The sequence below is a fragment of the Dreissena polymorpha genome, chromosome 5, assembly GCF_020536995.1.
Source record: "Dreissena polymorpha isolate Duluth1 chromosome 5, UMN_Dpol_1.0, whole genome shotgun sequence".
In the NCBI taxonomy this organism is placed as follows: Eukaryota; Metazoa; Mollusca; class Bivalvia; order Myida; family Dreissenidae; genus Dreissena; species Dreissena polymorpha.
In genome coordinates, this window is record NC_068359.1 from 42,835,733 (window position 1) to 42,850,778 (window position 15,046).

The 15,046-nt window shown below is 36.7% G+C and overlaps 1 long non-coding RNA gene across 14 annotated transcripts in view; it reads left to right on the forward strand.

Moving 5' to 3' along the window:
- The window catches only part of LOC127880840 (uncharacterized), a 31,442-nt gene extending 17,636 nt beyond the window's left edge, over positions 1-13,806 (forward strand). For 2 of the 14 annotated variants that reach the window (XR_008049780.1, XR_008049768.1), the window contains one exon: positions 12,825-13,806. This is a non-coding gene — a long non-coding RNA (uncharacterized LOC127880840). Of the gene's footprint in view, positions 1-562; positions 2,131-2,717; positions 4,176-4,204; positions 5,773-6,359; positions 7,928-8,514; positions 10,083-10,669; positions 12,238-12,824 lie in introns of those variants that run through there. The other 12 variants (XR_008049779.1, XR_008049767.1, XR_008049778.1 and 9 more) reach the window with 6 other exon arrangements.
- The last annotated feature ends 1,240 nt before the right edge of the window (positions 13,807-15,046 follow it).

Below are 15,046 nucleotides of genomic sequence, written 5' to 3' on the forward strand. Positions count from 1 at the left end.
GTTTATTTTCAGATTTGCGAGGTGACCAGTTTCCAGACATTGGTTCGCTCCTGCTTGTGTACGCGATTGGCCGAGACTAAAAAAACTGTAGTGTGCCACCTTAATTAAGGTAAAACGACAAATTTCCAAAATGATCAAACACCCATGAAACATGCTTTTGCTTAATTATATATTCCTAAGGTTTTGTTTTTTAACAGAGTGTTTGCCCATAACACTATTGTATGACCAATACTGTTCGTAAATCAAGGGAGGTAATTCGGAATCATGTTTACTGGTTTCTGCAATTCTCAAACAGTTCTGTATGAAGAATGTGCTCAATTTGTAGCCGGTATGGACAACTTACTACTCTGTGGTGAAGAAGGGCTTTATATTCATATAATGTCAAAAATTATAGCAAACAATATAAGAATCCAATCAAAGCAATGATTCAAAATGGCCGTTTGGGCAGAATTTAGTACGGTTAAGGACCTATCGCCTGGTAACAATCTTGTTAACATTGTTTCCATGTTAACATTGTGCATGCTTTCGCATTGAAATCAGTGTGGAATGTCATTTATTTCAGGTTTTAGTCGTTTGCTTGTAAGGCAAGATAGTCCCTGGAGAAGAACTAAAATACGTCAACAGCCTTGTCAGCGGAAAGACACTCCGTTGCAGTTACTGAAGGTAAAACGACATCTTCAGTGGGCTAGGTAAATGTTGGCATGTTTGTCGGAATGTGTTTCCTGGTCTATACCGAAATGTCCTGCGTGCTTTGTTTAATCTATAACTGCGCCACAACTTACTTTTCGCCATTGTGCGCAATTCAACTGATGATATATATAAGCAAATAAAAAGTTATTGTGAAGAAGTGACTCTTGCAAGTGCCTCACATTGTTGTATGCCTTTTAACAATGATCTGAGCTTACTAGAAGTTTTACTTTTTCTGTTTCCAAGAAATATGGGTTAATATTTATCTCAGATGTCAATTTTTAGGCAATCATTAGTGTCATATCAGGGGTATTTCCTCAATATGTCAGCCCCAATTATTTATGCTATGATTGGGTTGTCTCCCTTGCATGGGCCTGTTTAAGGGATTACTTCACAGGGGCCTTAAATGGTGTGTTTTTACAACAGATTAAAGGTACAAATGCTTAACTTGCCTTTCAAGATCATGCTAAGCATGCAATTTATTTATATTTTTATTACTTTAAGCAAAAACATGTGCATTTGTTGTGAGAGCTGTAAAAATCTAAGCAATGCCAAGTATTTATTGGCCCAAAACTGCGTGTTTTTGTGTTGCTTCTTTGATAAAGTTATGATTTAAAGGCTGACCAAGTCACCTGCACTACCATTTGTCATCTCAATGTGATTAAGACTTCATTTAATTGTTGCAATATGTTTCTGTGAGGTAGCTTTTCACTACCATGACTTCTACAATGACCCTGAAAATGGCATAGAAAAAAAAGGGAAAACAGGGGTCGGATTAAACGCTTTATAAATAACAAACAAGCCTTCAGACTTGGTCAAAAATGTATTATATTTGCTTGTTTTTGTCCAAATTTCAAGAAAACAAGTCCATATTTTGCAGTTCTAAGACTTTGCTTGCCCTTAAGGCTGCACACCACACTTTTTAGCCACCAATGCGAATTGGCCCCGGTCAAATTTCTAAATAAAGAGAACATTGCTCAAGTAAGCACCATTTTGAGTGTCTTAATAATAATGAATGTCAGGTTTGAGTTGTGGTGATTTTTCTTGGATGTTTGTAAGTTACCAAAACATTGGTATTTTAACTATAGCTGCATACAGGAAGTAGAATTAATGCAATTCGAAAACAGGTGTAATGCTGGCTCCGGTCAGTATTTCTGTTGGAAATTTGAAAGGGCGTACGGACATTGAACTATTACAAAAAATCTAATCCTTTGACCCCCAATTTTCTCCATTGCTGTTTAGTACTTGGTAAGTTACCAATGTAAAAACATGGTTTCCAGGCACCTTGCTTCTGCAGGAAAGTGGCAGTTTGTTGTTGAAACTGGCTTAAAAAGGCTCGGAAACACACATAATTCTGATGTTTTGATTTGAAATAATCAATACTAAAACATTTTGCCCCAACTCATTTGATTTGAATGTTACTGATTTTTCAGAAGGCACAGCCTCAACCATTCTGGCAATGTGCTTGGTTTATTTTCAGATTTGCGAGGTGACCAGTTTCCAGACATTGGTTCGCTCCTGCTTGTGTACGCGATTGGCCGAGACTAAAAAAACTGTAGTGTGCCACCTTAATTAAGGTAAAACGACAAATTTCCAAAATGATCAAACACCCATGAAACATGCTTTTGCTTAATTATATATTCCTAAGGTTTTGTTTTTTAACAGAGTGTTTGCCCATAACACTATTGTATGACCAATACTGTTCGTAAATCAAGGGAGGTAATTCGGAATCATGTTTACTGGTTTCTGCAATTCTCAAACAGTTCTGTATGAAGAATGTGCTCAATTTGTAGCCGGTATGGACAACTTACTACTCTGTGGTGAAGAAGGGCTTTATATTCATATAATGTCAAAAATTATAGCAAACAATATAAGAATCCAATCAAAGCAATGATTCAAAATGGCCGTTTGGGCAGAATTTAGTACGGTTAAGGACCTATCGCCTGGTAACAATCTTGTTAACATTGTTTCCATGTTAACATTGTGCATGCTTTCGCATTGAAATCAGTGTGGAATGTCATTTATTTCAGGTTTTAGTCGTTTGCTTGTAAGGCAAGATAGTCCCTGGAGAAGAACTAAAATACGTCAACAGCCTTGTCAGCGGAAAGACACTCCGTTGCAGTTACTGAAGGTAAAACGACATCTTCAGTGGGCTAGGTAAATGTTGGCATGTTTGTCGGAATGTGTTTCCTGGTCTATACCGAAATGTCCTGCGTGCTTTGTTTAATCTATAACTGCGCCACAACTTACTTTTCGCCATTGTGCGCAATTCAACTGATGATATATATAAGCAAATAAAAAGTTATTGTGAAGAAGTGACTCTTGCAAGTGCCTCACATTGTTGTATGCCTTTTAACAATGATCTGAGCTTACTAGAAGTTTTACTTTTTCTGTTTCCAAGAAATATGGGTTAATATTTATCTCAGATGTCAATTTTTAGGCAATCATTAGTGTCATATCAGGGGTATTTCCTCAATATGTCAGCCCCAATTATTTATGCTATGATTGGGTTGTCTCCCTTGCATGGGCCTGTTTAAGGGATTACTTCACAGGGGCCTTAAATGGTGTGTTTTTACAACAGATTAAAGGTACAAATGCTTAACTTGCCTTTCAAGATCATGCTAAGCATGCAATTTATTTATATTTTTATTACTTTAAGCAAAAACATGTGCATTTGTTGTGAGAGCTGTAAAAATCTAAGCAATGCCAAGTATTTATTGGCCCAAAACTGCGTGTTTTTGTGTTGCTTCTTTGATAAAGTTATGATTTAAAGGCTGACCAAGTCACCTGCACTACCATTTGTCATCTCAATGTGATTAAGACTTCATTTAATTGTTGCAATATGTTTCTGTGAGGTAGCTTTTCACTACCATGACTTCTACAATGACCCTGAAAATGGCATAGAAAAAAAAGGGAAAACAGGGGTCGGATTAAACGCTTTATAAATAACAAACAAGCCTTCAGACTTGGTCAAAAATGTATTATATTTGCTTGTTTTTGTCCAAATTTCAAGAAAACAAGTCCATATTTTGCAGTTCTAAGACTTTGCTTGCCCTTAATTAAGGTAAAACGACAAATTTCCAAAATGATCAAACACCCATGAAACATGCTTTTGCTTAATTATATATTCCTAAGGTTTTGTTTTTTAACAGAGTGTTTGCCCATAACACTATTGTATGACCAATACTGTTCGTAAATCAAGGGAGGTAATTCGGAATCATGTTTACTGGTTTCTGCAATTCTCAAACAGTTCTGTATGAAGAATGTGCTCAATTTGTAGCCGGTATGGACAACTTACTACTCTGTGGTGAAGAAGGGCTTTATATTCATATAATGTCAAAAATTATAGCAAACAATATAAGAATCCAATCAAAGCAATGATTCAAAATGGCCGTTTGGGCAGAATTTAGTACGGTTAAGGACCTATCGCCTGGTAACAATCTTGTTAACATTGTTTCCATGTTAACATTGTGCATGCTTTCGCATTGAAATCAGTGTGGAATGTCATTTATTTCAGGTTTTAGTCGTTTGCTTGTAAGGCAAGATAGTCCCTGGAGAAGAACTAAAATACGTCAACAGCCTTGTCAGCGGAAAGACACTCCGTTGCAGTTACTGAAGGTAAAACGACATCTTCAGTGGGCTAGGTAAATGTTGGCATGTTTGTCGGAATGTGTTTCCTGGTCTATACCGAAATGTCCTGCGTGCTTTGTTTAATCTATAACTGCGCCACAACTTACTTTTCGCCATTGTGCGCAATTCAACTGATGATATATATAAGCAAATAAAAAGTTATTGTGAAGAAGTGACTCTTGCAAGTGCCTCACATTGTTGTATGCCTTTTAACAATGATCTGAGCTTACTAGAAGTTTTACTTTTTCTGTTTCCAAGAAATATGGGTTAATATTTATCTCAGATGTCAATTTTTAGGCAATCATTAGTGTCATATCAGGGGTATTTCCTCAATATGTCAGCCCCAATTATTTATGCTATGATTGGGTTGTCTCCCTTGCATGGGCCTGTTTAAGGGATTACTTCACAGGGGCCTTAAATGGTGTGTTTTTACAACAGATTAAAGGTACAAATGCTTAACTTGCCTTTCAAGATCATGCTAAGCATGCAATTTATTTATATTTTTATTACTTTAAGCAAAAACATGTGCATTTGTTGTGAGAGCTGTAAAAATCTAAGCAATGCCAAGTATTTATTGGCCCAAAACTGCGTGTTTTTGTGTTGCTTCTTTGATAAAGTTATGATTTAAAGGCTGACCAAGTCACCTGCACTACCATTTGTCATCTCAATGTGATTAAGACTTCATTTAATTGTTGCAATATGTTTCTGTGAGGTAGCTTTTCACTACCATGACTTCTACAATGACCCTGAAAATGGCATAGAAAAAAAAGGGAAAACAGGGGTCGGATTAAACGCTTTATAAATAACAAACAAGCCTTCAGACTTGGTCAAAAATGTATTATATTTGCTTGTTTTTGTCCAAATTTCAAGAAAACAAGTCCATATTTTGCAGTTCTAAGACTTTGCTTGCCCTTAAGGCTGCACACCACACTTTTTAGCCACCAATGCGAATTGGCCCCGGTCAAATTTCTAAATAAAGAGAACATTGCTCAAGTAAGCACCATTTTGAGTGTCTTAATAATAATGAATGTCAGGTTTGAGTTGTGGTGATTTTTCTTGGATGTTTGTAAGTTACCAAAACATTGGTATTTTAACTATAGCTGCATACAGGAAGTAGAATTAATGCAATTCGAAAACAGGTGTAATGCTGGCTCCGGTCAGTATTTCTGTTGGAAATTTGAAAGGGCGTACGGACATTGAACTATTACAAAAAATCTAATCCTTTGACCCCCAATTTTCTCCATTGCTGTTTAGTACTTGGTAAGTTACCAATGTAAAAACATGGTTTCCAGGCACCTTGCTTCTGCAGGAAAGTGGCAGTTTGTTGTTGAAACTGGCTTAAAAAGGCTCGGAAACACACATAATTCTGATGTTTTGATTTGAAATAATCAATACTAAAACATTTTGCCCCAACTCATTTGATTTGAATGTTACTGATTTTTCAGAAGGCACAGCCTCAACCATTCTGGCAATGTGCTTGGTTTATTTTCAGATTTGCGAGGTGACCAGTTTCCAGACATTGGTTCGCTCCTGCTTGTGTACGCGATTGGCCGAGACTAAAAAAACTGTAGTGTGCCACCTTAATTAAGGTAAAACGACAAATTTCCAAAATGATCAAACACCCATGAAACATGCTTTTGCTTAATTATATATTCCTAAGGTTTTGTTTTTTAACAGAGTGTTTGCCCATAACACTATTGTATGACCAATACTGTTCGTAAATCAAGGGAGGTAATTCGGAATCATGTTTACTGGTTTCTGCAATTCTCAAACAGTTCTGTATGAAGAATGTGCTCAATTTGTAGCCGGTATGGACAACTTACTACTCTGTGGTGAAGAAGGGCTTTATATTCATATAATGTCAAAAATTATAGCAAACAATATAAGAATCCAATCAAAGCAATGATTCAAAATGGCCGTTTGGGCAGAATTTAGTACGGTTAAGGACCTATCGCCTGGTAACAATCTTGTTAACATTGTTTCCATGTTAACATTGTGCATGCTTTCGCATTGAAATCAGTGTGGAATGTCATTTATTTCAGGTTTTAGTCGTTTGCTTGTAAGGCAAGATAGTCCCTGGAGAAGAACTAAAATACGTCAACAGCCTTGTCAGCGGAAAGACACTCCGTTGCAGTTACTGAAGGTAAAACGACATCTTCAGTGGGCTAGGTAAATGTTGGCATGTTTGTCGGAATGTGTTTCCTGGTCTATACCGAAATGTCCTGCGTGCTTTGTTTAATCTATAACTGCGCCACAACTTACTTTTCGCCATTGTGCGCAATTCAACTGATGATATATATAAGCAAATAAAAAGTTATTGTGAAGAAGTGACTCTTGCAAGTGCCTCACATTGTTGTATGCCTTTTAACAATGATCTGAGCTTACTAGAAGTTTTACTTTTTCTGTTTCCAAGAAATATGGGTTAATATTTATCTCAGATGTCAATTTTTAGGCAATCATTAGTGTCATATCAGGGGTATTTCCTCAATATGTCAGCCCCAATTATTTATGCTATGATTGGGTTGTCTCCCTTGCATGGGCCTGTTTAAGGGATTACTTCACAGGGGCCTTAAATGGTGTGTTTTTACAACAGATTAAAGGTACAAATGCTTAACTTGCCTTTCAAGATCATGCTAAGCATGCAATTTATTTATATTTTTATTACTTTAAGCAAAAACATGTGCATTTGTTGTGAGAGCTGTAAAAATCTAAGCAATGCCAAGTATTTATTGGCCCAAAACTGCGTGTTTTTGTGTTGCTTCTTTGATAAAGTTATGATTTAAAGGCTGACCAAGTCACCTGCACTACCATTTGTCATCTCAATGTGATTAAGACTTCATTTAATTGTTGCAATATGTTTCTGTGAGGTAGCTTTTCACTACCATGACTTCTACAATGACCCTGAAAATGGCATAGAAAAAAAAGGGAAAACAGGGGTCGGATTAAACGCTTTATAAATAACAAACAAGCCTTCAGACTTGGTCAAAAATGTATTATATTTGCTTGTTTTTGTCCAAATTTCAAGAAAACAAGTCCATATTTTGCAGTTCTAAGACTTTGCTTGCCCTTAAGGCTGCACACCACACTTTTTAGCCACCAATGCGAATTGGCCCCGGTCAAATTTCTAAATAAAGAGAACATTGCTCAAGTAAGCACCATTTTGAGTGTCTTAATAATAATGAATGTCAGGTTTGAGTTGTGGTGATTTTTCTTGGATGTTTGTAAGTTACCAAAACATTGGTATTTTAACTATAGCTGCATACAGGAAGTAGAATTAATGCAATTCGAAAACAGGTGTAATGCTGGCTCCGGTCAGTATTTCTGTTGGAAATTTGAAAGGGCGTACGGACATTGAACTATTACAAAAAATCTAATCCTTTGACCCCCAATTTTCTCCATTGCTGTTTAGTACTTGGTAAGTTACCAATGTAAAAACATGGTTTCCAGGCACCTTGCTTCTGCAGGAAAGTGGCAGTTTGTTGTTGAAACTGGCTTAAAAAGGCTCGGAAACACACATAATTCTGATGTTTTGATTTGAAATAATCAATACTAAAACATTTTGCCCCAACTCATTTGATTTGAATGTTACTGATTTTTCAGAAGGCACAGCCTCAACCATTCTGGCAATGTGCTTGGTTTATTTTCAGATTTGCGAGGTGACCAGTTTCCAGACATTGGTTCGCTCCTGCTTGTGTACGCGATTGGCCGAGACTAAAAAAACTGTAGTGTGCCACCTTAATTAAGGTAAAACGACAAATTTCCAAAATGATCAAACACCCATGAAACATGCTTTTGCTTAATTATATATTCCTAAGGTTTTGTTTTTTAACAGAGTGTTTGCCCATAACACTATTGTATGACCAATACTGTTCGTAAATCAAGGGAGGTAATTCGGAATCATGTTTACTGGTTTCTGCAATTCTCAAACAGTTCTGTATGAAGAATGTGCTCAATTTGTAGCCGGTATGGACAACTTACTACTCTGTGGTGAAGAAGGGCTTTATATTCATATAATGTCAAAAATTATAGCAAACAATATAAGAATCCAATCAAAGCAATGATTCAAAATGGCCGTTTGGGCAGAATTTAGTACGGTTAAGGACCTATCGCCTGGTAACAATCTTGTTAACATTGTTTCCATGTTAACATTGTGCATGCTTTCGCATTGAAATCAGTGTGGAATGTCATTTATTTCAGGTTTTAGTCGTTTGCTTGTAAGGCAAGATAGTCCCTGGAGAAGAACTAAAATACGTCAACAGCCTTGTCAGCGGAAAGACACTCCGTTGCAGTTACTGAAGGTAAAACGACATCTTCAGTGGGCTAGGTAAATGTTGGCATGTTTGTCGGAATGTGTTTCCTGGTCTATACCGAAATGTCCTGCGTGCTTTGTTTAATCTATAACTGCGCCACAACTTACTTTTCGCCATTGTGCGCAATTCAACTGATGATATATATAAGCAAATAAAAAGTTATTGTGAAGAAGTGACTCTTGCAAGTGCCTCACATTGTTGTATGCCTTTTAACAATGATCTGAGCTTACTAGAAGTTTTACTTTTTCTGTTTCCAAGAAATATGGGTTAATATTTATCTCAGATGTCAATTTTTAGGCAATCATTAGTGTCATATCAGGGGTATTTCCTCAATATGTCAGCCCCAATTATTTATGCTATGATTGGGTTGTCTCCCTTGCATGGGCCTGTTTAAGGGATTACTTCACAGGGGCCTTAAATGGTGTGTTTTTACAACAGATTAAAGGTACAAATGCTTAACTTGCCTTTCAAGATCATGCTAAGCATGCAATTTATTTATATTTTTATTACTTTAAGCAAAAACATGTGCATTTGTTGTGAGAGCTGTAAAAATCTAAGCAATGCCAAGTATTTATTGGCCCAAAACTGCGTGTTTTTGTGTTGCTTCTTTGATAAAGTTATGATTTAAAGGCTGACCAAGTCACCTGCACTACCATTTGTCATCTCAATGTGATTAAGACTTCATTTAATTGTTGCAATATGTTTCTGTGAGGTAGCTTTTCACTACCATGACTTCTACAATGACCCTGAAAATGGCATAGAAAAAAAAGGGAAAACAGGGGTCGGATTAAACGCTTTATAAATAACAAACAAGCCTTCAGACTTGGTCAAAAATGTATTATATTTGCTTGTTTTTGTCCAAATTTCAAGAAAACAAGTCCATATTTTGCAGTTCTAAGACTTTGCTTGCCCTTAAGGCTGCACACCACACTTTTTAGCCACCAATGCGAATTGGCCCCGGTCAAATTTCTAAATAAAGAGAACATTGCTCAAGTAAGCACCATTTTGAGTGTCTTAATAATAATGAATGTCAGGTTTGAGTTGTGGTGATTTTTCTTGGATGTTTGTAAGTTACCAAAACATTGGTATTTTAACTATAGCTGCATACAGGAAGTAGAATTAATGCAATTCGAAAACAGGTGTAATGCTGGCTCCGGTCAGTATTTCTGTTGGAAATTTGAAAGGGCGTACGGACATTGAACTATTACAAAAAATCTAATCCTTTGACCCCCAATTTTCTCCATTGCTGTTTAGTACTTGGTAAGTTACCAATGTAAAAACATGGTTTCCAGGCACCTTGCTTCTGCAGGAAAGTGGCAGTTTGTTGTTGAAACTGGCTTAAAAAGGCTCGGAAACACACATAATTCTGATGTTTTGATTTGAAATAATCAATACTAAAACATTTTGCCCCAACTCATTTGATTTGAATGTTACTGATTTTTCAGAAGGCACAGCCTCAACCATTCTGGCAATGTGCTTGGTTTATTTTCAGATTTGCGAGGTGACCAGTTTCCAGACATTGGTTCGCTCCTGCTTGTGTACGCGATTGGCCGAGACTAAAAAAACTGTAGTGTGCCACCTTAATTAAGGTAAAACGACAAATTTCCAAAATGATCAAACACCCATGAAACATGCTTTTGCTTAATTATATATTCCTAAGGTTTTGTTTTTTAACAGAGTGTTTGCCCATAACACTATTGTATGACCAATACTGTTCGTAAATCAAGGGAGGTAATTCGGAATCATGTTTACTGGTTTCTGCAATTCTCAAACAGTTCTGTATGAAGAATGTGCTCAATTTGTAGCCGGTATGGACAACTTACTACTCTGTGGTGAAGAAGGGCTTTATATTCATATAATGTCAAAAATTATAGCAAACAATATAAGAATCCAATCAAAGCAATGATTCAAAATGGCCGTTTGGGCAGAATTTAGTACGGTTAAGGACCTATCGCCTGGTAACAATCTTGTTAACATTGTTTCCATGTTAACATTGTGCATGCTTTCGCATTGAAATCAGTGTGGAATGTCATTTATTTCAGGTTTTAGTCGTTTGCTTGTAAGGCAAGATAGTCCCTGGAGAAGAACTAAAATACGTCAACAGCCTTGTCAGCGGAAAGACACTCCGTTGCAGTTACTGAAGGTAAAACGACATCTTCAGTGGGCTAGGTAAATGTTGGCATGTTTGTCGGAATGTGTTTCCTGGTCTATACCGAAATGTCCTGCGTGCTTTGTTTAATCTATAACTGCGCCACAACTTACTTTTCGCCATTGTGCGCAATTCAACTGATGATATATATAAGCAAATAAAAAGTTATTGTGAAGAAGTGACTCTTGCAAGTGCCTCACATTGTTGTATGCCTTTTAACAATGATCTGAGCTTACTAGAAGTTTTACTTTTTCTGTTTCCAAGAAATATGGGTTAATATTTATCTCAGATGTCAATTTTTAGGCAATCATTAGTGTCATATCAGGGGTATTTCCTCAATATGTCAGCCCCAATTATTTATGCTATGATTGGGTTGTCTCCCTTGCATGGGCCTGTTTAAGGGATTACTTCACAGGGGCCTTAAATGGTGTGTTTTTACAACAGATTAAAGGTACAAATGCTTAACTTGCCTTTCAAGATCATGCTAAGCATGCAATTTATTTATATTTTTATTACTTTAAGCAAAAACATGTGCATTTGTTGTGAGAGCTGTAAAAATCTAAGCAATGCCAAGTATTTATTGGCCCAAAACTGCGTGTTTTTGTGTTGCTTCTTTGATAAAGTTATGATTTAAAGGCTGACCAAGTCACCTGCACTACCATTTGTCATCTCAATGTGATTAAGACTTCATTTAATTGTTGCAATATGTTTCTGTGAGGTAGCTTTTCACTACCATGACTTCTACAATGACCCTGAAAATGGCATAGAAAAAAAAGGGAAAACAGGGGTCGGATTAAACGCTTTATAAATAACAAACAAGCCTTCAGACTTGGTCAAAAATGTATTATATTTGCTTGTTTTTGTCCAAATTTCAAGAAAACAAGTCCATATTTTGCAGTTCTAAGACTTTGCTTGCCCTTAAGGCTGCACACCACACTTTTTAGCCACCAATGCGAATTGGCCCCGGTCAAATTTCTAAATAAAGAGAACATTGCTCAAGTAAGCACCATTTTGAGTGTCTTAATAATAATGAATGTCAGGTTTGAGTTGTGGTGATTTTTCTTGGATGTTTGTAAGTTACCAAAACATTGGTATTTTAACTATAGCTGCATACAGGAAGTAGAATTAATGCAATTCGAAAACAGGTGTAATGCTGGCTCCGGTCAGTATTTCTGTTGGAAATTTGAAAGGGCGTACGGACATTGAACTATTACAAAAAATCTAATCCTTTGACCCCCAATTTTCTCCATTGCTGTTTAGTACTTGGTAAGTTACCAATGTAAAAACATGGTTTCCAGGCACCTTGCTTCTGCAGGAAAGTGGCAGTTTGTTGTTGAAACTGGCTTAAAAAGGCTCGGAAACACACATAATTCTGATGTTTTGATTTGAAATAATCAATACTAAAACATTTTGCCCCAACTCATTTGATTTGAATGTTACTGATTTTTCAGAAGGCACAGCCTCAACCATTCTGGCAATGTGCTTGGTTTATTTTCAGATTTGCGAGGTGACCAGTTTCCAGACATTGGTTCGCTCCTGCTTGTGTACGCGATTGGCCGAGACTAAAAAAACTGTAGTGTGCCACCTTAATTAAGGTAAAACGACAAATTTCCAAAATGATCAAACACCCATGAAACATGCTTTTGCTTAATTATATATTCCTAAGGTTTTGTTTTTTAACAGAGTGTTTGCCCATAACACTATTGTATGACCAATACTGTTCGTAAATCAAGGGAGGTAATTCGGAATCATGTTTACTGGTTTCTGCAATTCTCAAACAGTTCTGTATGAAGAATGTGCTCAATTTGTAGCCGGTATGGACAACTTACTACTCTGTGGTGAAGAAGGGCTTTATATTCATATAATGTCAAAAATTATAGCAAACAATATAAGAATCCAATCAAAGCAATGATTCAAAATGGCCGTTTGGGCAGAATTTAGTACGGTTAAGGACCTATCGCCTGGTAACAATCTTGTTAACATTGTTTCCATGTTAACATTGTGCATGCTTTCGCATTGAAATCAGTGTGGAATGTCATTTATTTCAGGTTTTAGTCGTTTGCTTGTAAGGCAAGATAGTCCCTGGAGAAGAACTAAAATACGTCAACAGCCTTGTCAGCGGAAAGACACTCCGTTGCAGTTACTGAAGGTAAAACGACATCTTCAGTGGGCTAGGTAAATGTTGGCATGTTTGTCGGAATGTGTTTCCTGGTCTATACCGAAATGTCCTGCGTGCTTTGTTTAATCTATAACTGCGCCACAACTTACTTTTCGCCATTGTGCGCAATTCAACTGATGATATATATAAGCAAATAAAAAGTTATTGTGAAGAAGTGACTCTTGCAAGTGCCTCACATTGTTGTATGCCTTTTAACAATGATCTGAGCTTACTAGAAGTTTTACTTTTTCTGTTTCCAAGAAATATGGGTTAATATTTATCTCAGATGTCAATTTTTAGGCAATCATTAGTGTCATATCAGGGGTATTTCCTCAATATGTCAGCCCCAATTATTTATGCTATGATTGGGTTGTCTCCCTTGCATGGGCCTGTTTAAGGGATTACTTCACAGGGGCCTTAAATGGTGTGTTTTTACAACAGATTAAAGGTACAAATGCTTAACTTGCCTTTCAAGATCATGCTAAGCATGCAATTTATTTATATTTTTATTACTTTAAGCAAAAACATGTGCATTTGTTGTGAGAGCTGTAAAAATCTAAGCAATGCCAAGTATTTATTGGCCCAAAACTGCGTGTTTTTGTGTTGCTTCTTTGATAAAGTTATGATTTAAAGGCTGACCAAGTCACCTGCACTACCATTTGTCATCTCAATGTGATTAAGACTTCATTTAATTGTTGCAATATGTTTCTGTGAGGTAGCTTTTCACTACCATGACTTCTACAATGACCCTGAAAATGGCATAGAAAAAAAAGGGAAAACAGGGGTCGGATTAAACGCTTTATAAATAACAAACAAGCCTTCAGACTTGGTCAAAAATGTATTATATTTGCTTGTTTTTGTCCAAATTTCAAGAAAACAAGTCCATATTTTGCAGTTCTAAGACTTTGCTTGCCCTTAAGGCTGCACACCACACTTTTAGCCACCAATGCGAATTGGCCCCGGTCAAATTTCTAAATAAAGAGAACATTGCTCAAGTAAGCACCATTTTGAGTGTCTTAATAATAATGAATGTCAGGTTTGAGTTGTGGTGATTTTTCTGGATGTTTGTAAGTTACCAAAACATTGGTATTTTAACTATAGCTGCATACAGGAAGTAGAATTAATGCAATTCGAAAACAGGTGTAATGCTGGCTCCGGTCAGTATTTCTGTTGGAAATTTGAAAGGGCGTACGGACATTGAACTATTACAAAAAATCTAATCCTTTGACCCCCAATTTTCTCCATTGCTGTTTAGTACTTGGTAAGTTACCAATGTAAAAACATGGTTTCCAGGCACCTTGCTTCTGCAGGAAAGTGGCAGTTTGTTGTTGAAACTGGCTTAAAAAGGCTCGGAAACACACATAATTCTGATGTTTTGATTTGAAATAATCAATACTAAAACATTTTGCCCCAACTCATTTGATTTGAATGTTACTGATTTTTCAGAAGGCACAGCCATCAACCATTCTGGCAATGTGCTTGGTTTATTTTTCAGATTTGCGAGGGTGACCAGTTTCCAGACATTGGTTCGCTCCTGCTTGTGTACGCGATTGGCCGAGACTAAAAAAAACTGTAGTGTGCCACCTTAATTAAGGTAAAACGACAAATTTCCAAAATGATCAAACACCCATGAACATGCTTTTGCTTAATTATATATTCCTAAGGGTTTTGTTTTTAACAGAGTGTTTGCCCATAACACTATTGTATGACCAATACTGTTCGTAAAGATCAAGGGAGGTAATTCGGAATCTGTGTACTGGTTTCTGCAATCTCAAACAGTTCTGTATGAAGAATGTGCTCATTGTAGCGGTATGGCAACTTTACTACTCGTGGTGAAGAAGGGCTTTATATTCATATAATGTCAAAATTATAGCAACAATATAAGATCCAATCAAGCAATGATTCAAAATGGCCGTTTGGGCAGACTTTAGTACGGTAAAGGACCTATCGCCTGGTAACAATCTTGTTAACATTGTTTCCATGTTAACATGTGCTTGCTTTCGCATTGAATCTAGTGTGGAATGTCATTTATTTCAGTTTTAGTAAGTGTTTGCTTGTAAGGCAATATTGTCCCTGGAGAAGAACTAAAATACGTCAACAGCCTTGTCAGCG